Below are 14,939 nucleotides of genomic sequence, written 5' to 3'. Positions count from 1 at the left end.
CTCCTCCACACAGATCTTCTCTACATCAGTCAGGTTTCTGGTCTCTCGCTGAGAAACACAGAGTTTGAGCTCCCTCCAAAGATTCTCTATTGGGTTTAGGTCTGGAGACTGGCTAGGCCACGCCAGAACCTTGATATGCTCCTTACAGAGCCACTCCTTGGTTATCCTGGCTGTGTAATAATAAATGGGAGTTGCGCTAAAAAAATTTGGTATATGAGTGACCATATAAAAAGCAAAAATAAACAAGTTGTGCTAGAGACACCTCTTACTGATGACCAAAAGGTCAACCGAATACAAAGTCCCAATATGTGTACACATGCAAAATAGGTGAGACAAATGTGTATTAATCCAAAAAGAATAAAATGAGTTCAATTCTGTGGATAATGCTGGATCAAATCTTGTGGATAATGTTGGATCTGTATCCGGGTAAACACATTCAAGCTGACCCTTACCAGAAGTATAGATCCCAAGGATCAAAATGAGCCATCCATGATGTAACCAAATGAAAGATCCAATCTGGGTTGATGTAGAAACTCCAACTTCAGAGGACTCGACCCAGTAAAAAAGAAAAACAAGGAAAACAATAGTGCAAAAACGTATGGTGAACTAACTGAGTAACTCCCAGTGGCTAATATTGACAAACGCTGTGAAAGGAAGATGGAGCACCACCACCAGAAAAAACACACTGACCCTTACCGGAACTAGGCGACCCTCTAGGGATCAATAATGCATAATAGTGTGTTAAGGTGATCAGCAGAGAAGCGTTCTCAAAAGGTCCTTTCAATCCAGGGATCCGATAGCCATATCACATGAAAAATATACAGACTCTCATAGTGAAGTACCGCCAAGATTTTTAATAAAATAAGGTAAGTAGAACACTTACAATTAAGACGTTTCGTCTTCGAGTAGACTTGATCATTCCCGTGATCAAGTCTACTCGAAGACGAAACGTTGGGAGGTTGTCGTGCTGACGTCACCACGTATTGAGGACGTGCCTCGTTTGTTTGCCGGCCGGCTACTTTATACTTGCTGCTTTTAAAAACGTCTTAATTGTAAGTGTTCTACTTACCTTATTTTATTAAAAATCTTGGCGGTACTTCACTATGAGAGTCTGTATATTTTTCATGTGACATGGCTATCGGATCCCTGGATTGAAAGGACCTTTTGAGAACGCTTCTCTGCTGATCACCTTAACACACTATTATGCATTATTGATCCCTAGAGGGTCGCCTAGTTCCGGTAAGGGTCAGTGTGTTTTTTCTGGTGGTGGTGCTCCATCTTCCTTTCACAGCGTTTGTCAATATTAGCCACTGGGAGTTAGTCAGAGCGTCTGTTCACCATACGTTTTTGCACTATTGTTTTCCTTGTTTTTCTTTTTTACTGGGTCGAGTCCTCTGAAGTTGGAGTTTCTACATCAACCTAGATTGGATCTTTCATTTGGTTACATCATGGATGGCTCATTTTGATCCTTGGGATCTATACTTCTGGTAAGGGTCAGCTTGAATGTGTTTACCCGGATAAAGATCCAGCATTATCCACAAGATTTGATCCAGCATTATCCACAGAATTGAACTCATTTTATTCTTTTTGGATTAATACACATTTGTCTCACCTATTTTGCATGTGTACACATATTGGGACTTTGTATTCAGTTGACCTTTTGGTCATCAGTAAGAGGTGTCTCTAGCACAACTTGTTTATTTTTGCTTTTTATATGGTCACTCATATACCAAATTTTTTTAGCGCAACTCCCATTTATTATTATCCGTTTTTATGTTGTATAACATTTTGAGTTTGCTGCTGTTTTATAACCTGTTTTTTTTGGTATGCGCATTTTTTCACTTTCTATATCCTGGCTGTGTGCTTTGGGTCATTGTCATGTTGGAAGACCCAGCCTCGACCCATCTTCAAAGCTCTAACTCAGGGAAGGAGGTTGTTGCCCAAAATCTCGCAATACATGGCCCCGGTCATCCTCTCCTTAATACAGTGCAGTCACCCTGTCCCATGTGCAGAAAAACACCCCCAAAGTATGATGCTACCACCCCCATGCTTCACAGTAGGGATGGCGTTCTTGGCATGGTACTCATCATTCTTCTTCCTCCGAACACGGTTAGTGGAATTATGACCAAAAAGTTATATTATGGTCTCATCTGACCACATGACTTTCTCCCATGACTCCTCTGGATCAGTCAAGACAACTATGTTAGAAGTAATTTCCCACTCTATATACTACTATTACCACTGCTGTTCATCATGGCACCTCCTGCCCAAGTGATATGACTCTGTATCTACTACTACAACTGCTACTGCTGCTGCTCAGTCAAGACACCTATGTCAGAAGTTATTTGCCACTCTATACTCCTATTACCACTGCTGTTCATCATGGCACCTCCTGGCCAAGTGATATGACTCTGTATCTACTACTACTACTACTACTGCTGCTGCTGCTCAGTCAAGACACCTATGTCAGAAGTTATTTCCCACTCTATATACTACTATTACCACTGCTGATCATCATGGCACCTCCTGCCCAAGTGATATGACTCTGTATCTACTACTACTACTACTGCTGCTGCTCAGTCAAGACACCTATGTCAGAAGTTATTTCCCACTCTATATACTACTATTACCACTGCTGTTCATCATGGCACCTCCTGGCCAAGTGATATGACTCTGTATCTACTACTACTACTACTGCTGCTGCTGCTCAGTCAAGACACCTTTGTCAGAAGTTATTTGCCACTCTATATACTACTATTACCACTGCTGTTCATCATGGCACCTCCTGCCCAAGTGATATGACTCTGTATCTACTACTACTACTACTGCTGCTGCTCAGTCAAGACACCTATGTCAGAAGTTATTTCCCACTCTATATACTACTATTACCACTGCTGTTCATCATGGCACCTCCTGCCCAAGTGATATGACTCTGTATCTACTACTACTACTACTGCTGCTGCTCAGTCAAGACACCTATGTCAGAAGTTATTTGCCACACTATACTCCTATTACCACTGCTGTTCATCATGGCACCTCCTGGCCAAGTGATATGACTCTGTATCTACTACTACTACTACTGCTGCTGCTGCTCAGTCAATACACCTATGTCAGAAGTTTTTTCCCACTCTATATACTACTATTACCACTGCTGTTCATCATGGCACCTCCTGCCCAAGTGATATGACTCTGTATCTACTACTACTACTACTGCTGCTGCTCAGTCAAGACACCTATGTCAGAAGTTATTTCCCACTCTATATACTACTATTACCACTGCTGTTCATCATGGCACCTCCTGGCCAAGTGATATGACTCTGTATCTACTACTACTACTACTGCTGCTGCTGCTCAGTCAAGACACCTTTGTCAGAAGTTATTTGCCACTCTATATACTACTATTACCACTGCTGTTCATCATGGCACCTCCTGGCCAAGTGATATGACTCTGTATCTACTACTACTACTACTGCTGCTGCTCAGTCAAGACACCTATGTCAGAAGTTATTTCCCACTCTATATACTACTATTACCACTGCTGTTCATCATGGCACCTCCTGGCCAAGTGATATGACTCTGTATCTACTACTACTACTACTGCTGCTGCTCAGTCAAGACACCTATGTCAGAAGTTATTTGCCACTCTATACTCCTATTACCACTGCTGTTCATCATGGCACCTCCTGGCCAAGTGATATGACTCTGTATCTACTACTACTACTACTACTACTACTACTACTGCTGCTCAGTCAAGACACCTATGTCAGAAGTTATTTCCCACTCTATACTCCTATTACCACTGATGTTCATCATGGCACCTCCTGGCCAAGTGATATGACTCTGTATCTACTACTACTACTAATACTGCTGCTGCTCAGTCAAGACACCTATGTCAGAAGTTATTTCCCACTCTATATACTACTATTACCACTGCTGTTCATCATGGCACCTCCTGCCCAAGTGATATGACTCTGTATCTACTACTACTACTACTGCTGCTGCTCAGTCAAGACACCTATGTCAGAAGTTATTTCCCACTCTATATACTACTATTACCACTGTGTTACGACCCTGATTCTGAGAACACTCTGTCTCAAGTTTAGACTCCAGCTGTAGAGGCCTATCAGAATTAACCACCAGCTCACTCTCACTGAACTATAAGAGTATGGGGTCTATATCATCATATCCTCTGATTGGAGCAAAACATGTAGTAATAGTTTAATACTTGTTAAACTATGTTGTATCTTTTATCTAGAAAATAACAAGGATAAGTCTTTAGTAGGTGCTTTCTGCATATATAGGTAGTGAACTTGAGTCATGTAGAAAATTAGCACTCTTGATATAACACATAGAAAGAACCCCAATATAATTAGAGCAAGTATCTCAATAGTTGATATGCATTCTGAGAGAGAGAGAAGGAGACAGTCCTGAGTATGGATAGCAACACTATCTATGTGGCAAAATAGTCTATATACATATGCAGTTTAAGGGGTAGTGTGGACCAGGTCTCTTTGCACAGGAGTAGATGGTATTTCCAAATATGCAGTAATATGGTCTATATTCTCATGCAGTTTAAGAGATAGTGTGGACCAGGTCTCTTTGCACAGGAGTAGATGGTATTTCCAAATATGCAGTAATATGGTCTATATACTCATGCAGTTTAAGAGGTAGTGTGGACCAGGTCTCTTGCACAGGAGTAGATGGTATTTCCAAATATGCAGTAATATGGTCTATATAGTCATGCAGTTTAAGAGGTAGTGTGGACCAGGTCTCTTTGCACAGGAGTAGATGGTATTTCCAAATATGCAGTAATATGGTCTGAATATACTTGCGGTTAGGAGGTAGTCCAGACTGGGAAGGTTAGCTCAGGTGCTGATGGTATCTCCTTAGCAGTATGCAGCGGTGGTGGTCCTTCTATCCAGTGTAGCAATGAGGTTTGGATCCAAGTGTCCCACAAAGGGAGAACTTCAAGGTTGCTGTGGGTTGGTAGAGGGTCTCCAGGTGGCGGCAGGGTCCAACAGGAATATTCCAACAACCTGCCGCCAGTGCTGGAGGTTTAAATAGCCCGGTCTCCCATCCACGCCGAGCGCCACACACTGGAACGCACTTCCGCGTTCCAGCGTGGAGCGCAGACGTCCGCGTACCGGAAGTGACGCGGATGTCTTCTTGAATGGAGCGCAGCTGTCATTGCAGGTAAAGCTGCGCTCCTTGTACACAAATTAACGCCAATAGCGTTACATACTCCCCTCCTCAAGGGGGCCCATCCGGGGCGCCTAATAGGAGATGGTTTATCAGGATATTTGTGATGGAACTGCTTAATGAGTCTAGGGGCATGAATATCTGATGAACATTCCCAGGAATCATCTGTGGGAGAATAGCCTTTCCAACGAATCAAGTATTGAATGGAAGAACCTCTCCTCCTAGAATCCAAAATCTTCTCTACTTGATATTCAGTCTCACCAAAAACTTGAACTGGTGGAGGAGGTTGTGGATCTCTGTTTGGAAAAGGGTTTGGTTTGTAAGGTTTAATTAATGAAACATGGAAGGATGGATGAATCTTCCAATCGGAGGGTAAAATTAATCTGACAGCATTATTATTGATGATGTGGGAAATTGGGAAAAGTCCCGTGTACTGACGGCCAAGTTTCTTTGAAGGAATCTTGAGTCGTAAATTCCTAGTAGATAACCATACCAAATCTCCAATCTTATATGAAGGGGGTTTTGTTCTATGAGAATCATAATACTTCTTTTGTCTAATCTGTGCATCTTCAAGATTAGAACGGAGAGTATCTAGAGTATCCTTTATGGTTGATAAAAGATTCTGAACAGCAGGGACATTAGTTGAAGGAAAAGTAGACGGTAAATTATTAGGATGAAAACCATAATTTGCGTAAAAAGGTGAAAACTGGGAGGATGAACTGGAGGCGTTGTTGTAAGCAAATTCTGCATGTGGAAGTAAATGAAACCAGTCGTCTTGAAGATGAGTGCAGTAACAGCGCAGATATTGTTCCAGTGTTTGATTTACCCGTTCTGTTTGCCCATTAGTTTGGGGGTGATAGGCGGTAGACATGCGATGATCTATTTTTGAGAGTTTTCCAGAATCTAGAAATAAATTGTGAGCCTCTATCTGAAATGATCTGAGATGGTAAGCCATGAAGTTTAAGAATATTGGATATGAAAGCCTTTGCAGTCTCTTGAGAGGTTGGTAACCTCTTCAAAGGTACAAAATGGGCCATCTTTGTTAGAACATCAACTGTGACCATGATGGTGTTTGTTCCATTTGACCTTGGGAGGTCAACTATGAAATCCATAGAAATAACGTCCCATGGTCTATTTGGTATTGGGATAGAAGTTAATAGGCCATAGGGAGGTTTTCTAGAATGTTTGTTGGTGGCAAAGGTCTGACAAGAATTAACATAGTCCTGAACTGTCTTTGTGAGATTTGGCCACCAGTAATTTCTCTTGACTAAATGAAGGGTCTTAGTAATTCCAGGATGTCCTGCAAGTGGAGCATCATGAAGTTGTTTTAGTAACATAAGTTGCAATTTTGGTGGAACATATATCTTGTTGTTAAAAGTTAATAGTCCGTTAGACTCTTGTTGTAAACCCATAGGTAAATGAGATCTCTCTTTAGTAAGGGTTTGAATAAGCAACTTATTAAAGGTCATAGTAGTACCCAGAATCCTATTGGATGGAATAATTGAAAGTGGTGGAATCTCCAATGTTTGTTCTTCATGCATACGAGACAAAGAGTCTGCTTTAGTATTTTGAGTACCAGGAAGGTAGGAAATAATGAAATTGAATCTATCGAAAAATAGACTCCATCTGACTTGACGGGCAGAGAGAGTTTTGCAAGATTTTAAGTGTTGTAAATTTCGATGATCAGTGAGGATGGTGATAGTATGTGTTGAACCCTCCAGCAAATGTCTCCAGTTAGAGAGAGCATCTCTTATTGCTAGTAATTCTTTCTCACCAATAGGATAATTTTTTTCCGCTGAGGAGAGTGTCCTGGAAAAAAAAGCAACTGGATGTAGTGGTTCTGATAATGTTGGTTGTTGGGAGAGTACAGTGCCGAGAGCAAAATGCGAAGCATCTACTTCTAATGTGAAATGGTATGATGGATTTGGCAATTGAAGAATAGGAGCTGAAGTGTAACTATTCTTGAGTGTGTCAAAGGATTTCTGTGCATCCTCAGTCCAAACAAAAGGTATCTTTGAACTGGTTAAGCTGGTTAGTGGTCTCACAATAGCTGAAAAGTTTTTTATGAACTTTCTGTAGTAATTTGAAAAGCCGAGAAATCTCTGAAGAGCTTTCCTAGTTTGTGGTGAAGGCCAGGACAGAATGCAATCTACCTTAGATCGATCCATCTGAACTCCACTAGGAGTAATCTGGTATCCCAGGAAGGAAATAGTAGTTTGATTGAATACACACTTTTCAAGTTTTGCATACAAAGAGTGTGTCCTAAGCCTAGCCAGAACCCAGCGCACATGTTTGTGATGTTCATCCTGATTCTCAGAATAAATTAAGATGTCGTCCAAATAAATTACAACGCAAATATCAAGTAGATCATGAAAAATATCATTAATGAACCACTGAAAAGTTGCTGGAGCGTTACATAAACCGAAAGGCATTACACAATACTCAAAGAGTCCATATCGGGTTTTGAAGGCAGTTTTCCATTCGTCACCCGAACGGATTCTGATCAGATTATATGCACCTCTGAGGTTCAGTTTTGTATAGATCTTGGCGTTCTGTAAACGCTCAATGAGTTCTGGAATGAGTGGTAATGGGTATCTATTTTTTATAGTGATATTATTGAGAGAACGATAATCAATGATTGGTCGGAGTGAACCATCTTTATTCTTTACGAAAAAGAGAGCTGCACTTGCTGAAGAGGTGGAGTTCCTAATAAACCCCTTTTTGAGATTCTCATCGAGGTACTCCTTTAAATGTACAAGCTCTGGTTGTGAGAGGGGGTAGATTCGAGCAGTAGGGATAGGACTGTCGGGGATAAGGTCTATGGGACAGTCGTAAATTCTATGTGGAGGAAGTTTATCTGCATTAGTCTTACTGAATACATCAATGAAGTCATGTAAATATTCAGGTAGGTCATGTGGAATGGCGTCAGAGAAAGAGATGATACATGGCGAATAACAGAATTCTTTACAATAATCAGACTGCAAAGAAATTGATTTGGTGGACCATAAAAAAATAGGCTGATGGAGAAGCAACCATGGAAGGCCTAGAACAATGGGAAAGACAGGTGATGAAAGAATATCAAATTTGAGAGTCTCAGAATGACCAGTGGCACATGTAACCTTTAGGGGAGATGTCTGAGATATAACAGGACCATGAGTTGAACTGGACCCATCAATAAAAGTGAGCGACACTGGATTTTGCTTAAACACACAGGGGATTTTATTTGATTCTACAATACTTGAATCTATAAAGTTGCCGCAGGCTCCGCTGTCGACCATTGCTTCAATGGAAATCTCTTCTTGATCCCACTGTAGAGAAAGAAGGATAAAGGTATATCGATTAGATGTGGAAAGGGATGAGTCTAATTTATTAATGTGGGAAAATTTACCTTCAGAGTTTTTCTTAAGTAGAGGACAGGTAGAGACAATGTGGTCTGGAGCTGAACAATAAAGACATAGATTATTGGCTCTACGGCGTTGCTTTTCTGCTGGAGGCAAAAGTCCTCTTATAGTTCCAAGTTCCATTGGAGACTCTTTTGAAGGCGATCTAAATCTCCTGAAGGAAGTGACTGGATATGTATTTGCACGTTCCGCCTTTCTCTCACGCAGGCGACGATCGATAGTCACTGATAGGTGCATGAGGTCTTCTAGGGTATCAGGGAGCACAACGCGAGCAAGCTCATCTTTCATGGCCTCTGATAATCCCAAACGAAATTGATTTCTAAGAGCAATCTCTGACCATTGGGTCTCCCTGCTCCAGCATTTAAATTCTGAAATAAAGTCCTCCACAGGCCTCTTTACCTGTTTGAGGGTTCTGATTGAATTTTCAGCTGTTAGCTGTTTGTTAGGATCTTCATATTAGGCCCCGTACTCACGACCAAACATGTCTGCTGAAACTGGTCGGCAGACCAATTTCAGCAGACATGTTCCCTCGTGTGTACAGCCGCGCGGACAGGATTCCAGCAAACAATTGTCTGACAGACCGTTTCTGAGCAGACAACTGTTTCCCGGACTTGCTTTAAAACAGTCCGCTGGAAACCTGTCCGCCCGGACATGTACGGTCGTCTGTACAGACCTACCGTACATGTCCTGCCGCCCGCCATCCCTCGCATGCGTCGAATGACTTCGACGCATGCGTGGAAGCATTTTCAAGGCAGGCCGCCCACGCCGGCGCGTCATTGTCGCGGCGACACCGCGTCATCGACGCGTCGACACCGCGGACACGCCCAGCGTATTGTTTACGCGCGGTCTTCTGTTCGATGGTGTGTATAGCCATCGAACAGAAGTCCCCGGGCAGTCCCCGGCCAGACATGTCCGATGGAAACGGTCTGCAGACCGTTTTCATCGGACATGTCCTGCCGTGAGTACTCGGCCTCAGAGAGACATCTCATTAATAAAAGTATCAAAAGCTCCCAAAAGATCTCCATGTTCCTCTATGTATGTGTCAGCCCACACTCTGGGTTCACCTCTGAGATAGGTAATTAAAGTGAGAATCTTTATTCTATCAGAGTAATAAGTGCGCGGACGTAATTCATACATCAAATGGCATGAACTAATGAATTGTCTATAATTCTTCCTTTCACCAGAAAAAAGTTCTGGTGGGCAGACCTTAGCTTCAGGTCTGTCTCTAGCTTGTGCATGATTCAGATTGCGTAAGGTATCATTCTGGACACGCAATTCATTCATGTTAGCAGTAAGGTTATCCACTCTTTGAGAGAGTGTAACTAAATGATTTGCAAGTTCAGCTGGATCCATCTTGAATGTTCCTTTTTTCTTTTTAAGGTTGGAATATTATGTTACGACCCTGACTATGAGAACACTCTGTCTCAAGTTTAGACTCCAGCTGTAGAGGCCTATCAGAATTAACCACCAGCTCACTCTCACTGAACTATAAGAGTATGGGGTCTATATCATCATATCCTCTGATTGGAGCAAAACATGTAGTAATAGTTTAATACTTGTTAAACTATGTTGTATCTTTTATCTAGAAAATAACAAGGATAAGTCTTTAGTAGGTGCTTTCTGCATATATAGGTAGTGAACTTGAGTCATGTAGAAAATTAGCACTCTTGATATAACACATAGAAAGAACCCCAATATAATTAGAGCAAGTATCTCAATAGTTGATATGCATTCTGAGAGAGAGAGAGAGAAGGAGACAGTCCTGAGTATGGATAGCAACACTATCTATGTGGCAAAATAGTCTATATACATATGCAGTTTAAGGGGTAGTGTGGACCAGGTCTCTTTGCACAGGAGTAGATGGTATTTCCAAATATGCAGTAATATGGTCTATATTCTCATGCAGTTTAAGAGATAGTGTGGACCAGGTCTCTTTGCACAGGAGTAGATGGTATTTCCAAATATGCAGTAATATGGTCTATATACTCATGCAGTTTAAGAGGTAGTGTGGACCAGGTCTCTTGCACAGGAGTAGATGGTATTTCCAAATATGCAGTAATATGGTCTATATCAGGGGTGGGCAATTATTTTTTCGATGGGGCCACATGAGAAACTAAAAATATTTTGGAGGGCCGGGCCAAAAGGCTAAACTCAATACTGCATAAAATCAATTGTATTTCTTTATAAAAAGCAGTAAATATCATTGTTGGAAAACTGGGGGACAGAGGCTGGGGACATGACACAGGAGGGGGACAGAGGCTGGGGACATGACACAGGAGGGGGACAGAGGCTGGGGACATGACACAGGAGGGGGACAGAGGCTGGGGACATGACACAGGAGGGGGACAGAGGCTGGGGACATGGCACAGGAGGGGGACAGAGGCTGGGGACATGACACAGGAGGGGGACAGAGGCTGGGGACATGGCACAGGAGGGGGACAGAGGCTGGGGACATGGCACAGGAGGGGGACAGAGGCTGGGGACATGGCACAGGAGGGGGACAGAGGCTGGGGACATGACACAGGAGGGGGACAGAGGCTGGGGACATGACACAGGAGGGGGACAGAGGCTGGGGACATGACACATGAGGGGGACAGAGGCTGGGGACATGGCACAGGAGGGGGACAGAGGCTGGGGACATGGCACAGGAGGGGGACAGAGGCTGGGGACATGACATATGAGGGGGACAGAGGCTGGGGACATGAAACAGGAGGGGGACAGAGGCTGGGGACATGACACAGGAGGGGGACAGACGCTGGGGACATGACACAGGAGGGGGACAGACGCTGGGGACATGACACAGGAGGGGGACAGACGCTGGGGACATGACACAGGAGGGGGACAGATGCTGGGGACATGACACAGGAGGGGGACAGAGGCTGGGGACAGGCAGCCACTGTTTAATCAATAACAATTGATTAAACAGTGGCTGCATGTGATGGCACAGTGGCTGCGTGTGATGGCACAGTGGTTGCGTTTGATGGGCACAGTGGCGACAATTGATGGCACAGTGGCTGCGTGTGATGGGCACAGTGGCAACAATTGATGGCACAGTGACTGTGTGTGTTGGCACAGTGGCTGCATGTGATGGCACAGTGGCTGCGTTTGATGGGCACAGTGGCTGCGTGTGATTGGCACAGTGGCTGCGTTTGATGGGCAGAGTGGCTGCGTGTTATTAGCACAGTGGCTGCGTGTGATTGGCACAGTGGCTGCGTTTGATGGGCACAGTGGCTGCATGTGATTGGCACAGTGGCTGCGTGTGATTGGCACAGTGGCTGCGTGTGATTGGCACAGTGGCTGCATGTGATTGGCACAGTGGCTGCATGTGATTGGCACAGTGGCTGTCTTTGGGAACAGTGGCAACAATTGATTGCACAGTGGCTGAGTGTGATTGGCACACTGGCTGCGTTTGATGGGAACAGTGGCTGCGTGTGATTGGCACAGTGGCTGCGTGTGATTGGCACAGTGGCTGCGTGTGATTGGCACAGTGGCTGCGTGTGATTGGCACAGTGGCTGCGTGTGATTGGCACAGTGGCGACAATTTATGGTGGCCAAGTGGCTGCGTGTGTTGGCACAAGTGGCTGCGTGTGTTGGCACAAGTGGCTGCATGTGTTGGCACAAGTGGCTGCGTGTGATGGGCACAGTGGCTGCGTGTGATTGGCACAGTGGCTGCGTGTGATTGGCACAGTGGCTGCGTGTGATTGGCACAGTGGCGACAATTTATGGTGGCGAAGTGGCTGCGTGTGTTGGCACAAGTGGCTGCGTGTGTTGGCACAAGTGGCTGCGTGTGATGGGCACAGTGGCTGAGTGTGATTGGCACAGTGGCTGCGTGTGATTGGCACAGTGGCGACAATTTATGGTGGCGAAGTGGCTGTGTGTGTTGGCACAAGTGGCTGCGTGTGTTGGCACAAGTGGCTGCATGTGTTGGCACAAGTGGCTGCATGTGCTGCGTGTGATGGGCACAGTGACCCCTCCCGGCCCTGCCTACTGTTATCACCGCGGCGGGGAACATAACAGACAGCGTTCGTTTGAACAGCTATTTTCCCCGCTGCGCATAGACACTCCCCCTTGGACGGATCTGTCCAATCGCGAGCAAGGGGGAGTGTCTATGTAACTCCCCCTTGCTCGTGATTGGACAGATCCGTCCAAGGGGAAGTGTCTATGCCATAGACACTCCCCCTTGGACGGATCTGTCCAATCGCGAGCAAGGGGGAGTGTCTATGTGACTCCCCCTTGCTCGCGATTGGACAGATCCGTCCAAGGGGGAGTGTCTATGCGCAGCGGGGAAAACAGCTGTTCAAACGAACGCTGTCTGTTATGTTCCCCGCCGCGGTGATAACAGTAGGTTGCGGCGGCGGGGGTGGGCCGGATTAAAAGGTCCGCCGGGCCGTATACGGCCCGCGGGCCGTAGTTTGCCCAGGTCTGGTCTATATAGTCATGCAGTTTAAGAGGTAGTGTGGACCAGGTCTCTTTGCACAGGAGTAGATGGTATTTCCAAATATGCAGTAATATGGTCTGAATATACTTGCGGTTAGGAGGTAGTCCAGACTGGGAAGGTTAGCACAGGTGCTGATGGTATCTCCTTAGCAGTATGCAGCGGTGGTGGTCCTTCTATCCAGTGTAGCAATGAGATTTGGATCCAAGTGTCCCACAAAGGGAGAACTTCAAGGTTGCTGTGGGTTGGTAGAGGGTCTCCAGGTGGCGGCAGGGTCCAACAGGAATATTCCAACAACCTGCCGCCAGTGCTGGAGGTTTAAATAGCCCGGTCTCCCATCCACGCCGAGCGCCACACACTGGAACGCACTTCCGCGTTCCAGCGTGGAGCGCAGACGTCCGCGTACCGGAAGTGACGCGGATGTCTTCTTGAATGGAGCGCAGCTGTCATTGCAGGTAAAGCTGCGCTCCTTGTACACAAATTAACGCCAATAGCGTTACACACTGCTGTTCATCATGGCACCTCCTGGCCAAGTGATATGACTCTGTATCTACTACTACTACTAATACTGCTGCTGCTCAGTCAAAACACCTATGTCAGAAGTTATTTCCCACTCTATATACTACTATTACCACTGCTGTTCATCATGGCACCTCCTGGCCAAGTGATATGACTCTGTATCTACTACTACTACTACTACTGCTGCTGCTCAGTCAAGACACCTATGTCAGAAGTTATTTGCCACTCTATACTCCTATTACCACTGCTGTTCATCATGGCACCTCCTGGCCAAGTGATATGACTCTGTATCTACTACTACTACTACTGCTGCTGCTGCTCAGTCAAGACACCTATGTCAGAAGTTATTTCCCACTCTATATACTACTATTACCACTGCTGTTCATCATGGCACCTCCTGGCCAAGTGATATGACTCTGTATCTACTACTACTACTACTGCTGCTGCTCAGTCAAGACACCTATGTCAGAAGTTATTTCCCACTCTATATACTACTATTACCACTGCTGTTCATCATGGCACCTCCTGGCCAAGTGATATGACTCTGTATCTACTACTACTACTACTACTGCTGCTGCTGCTCAGTCAAGACACCTTTGTCAGAAGTTATTTCCCACTCTATATACTACTATTACCACTGCTGTTCATCATGGCACCTCCTGGCCAAGTGATATGACTCTGTATCTACTACTACTACTACTGCTGCTGCTCAGTCAAGACACCTATGTCAGAAGTTATTTCCCACTCTATATACTACTATTACCACTGCTGTTCATCATGGCACCTCCTGGCCAAGTGATATGACTTTGTATCTACTACTACTACTACTACTACTACTACTGCTGCTCGGTCAAGACACCTATGTCACTAGTTATTTGCCACTCTATACTACTATTACCACTGCTGCTCATCATGGCACCTCATGCCCAAGTGATATGACTCTGTATCTACTACTACTACTACTACTACTACTACTGCTGCTCAGTCAAGACACCTATGTCACTAGTTATTTGCCACTCTATACTACTATTGTCAATGTCTACTACTACTGCTGCTCGGTCAAGACACCTATGTCACTAGTTATTTGCCACTCTATACTACTATTACCACTGCTGCTCATCATGGCACCTCATGCCCAAGTGATTTGACTCTGTATCTACTACTACTACTACTACTACTGCTGCTGCTCGGTCAAGACACCTATGTCACAAGTTATTTGCCACTCTATACTACTATTACCACTGCTGCTGCTGCTGTTCATGGCACCTCTTTCCCAAGTGATTTGACAATATATTGTCTACTGTTACTACTACTGCTGCTGCTCACGACACCTATGTCACAAGTTATTTGACACTATAGACTACTATGGCCACTACTGATGCTGT

This window comes from Rana temporaria, chromosome 5 (assembly GCF_905171775.1).
Source record: "Rana temporaria chromosome 5, aRanTem1.1, whole genome shotgun sequence".
Classification (NCBI taxonomy): domain Eukaryota; kingdom Metazoa; phylum Chordata; class Amphibia; order Anura; family Ranidae; genus Rana; species Rana temporaria.
Note: the sequence above shows the minus strand (reverse complement) of the source record.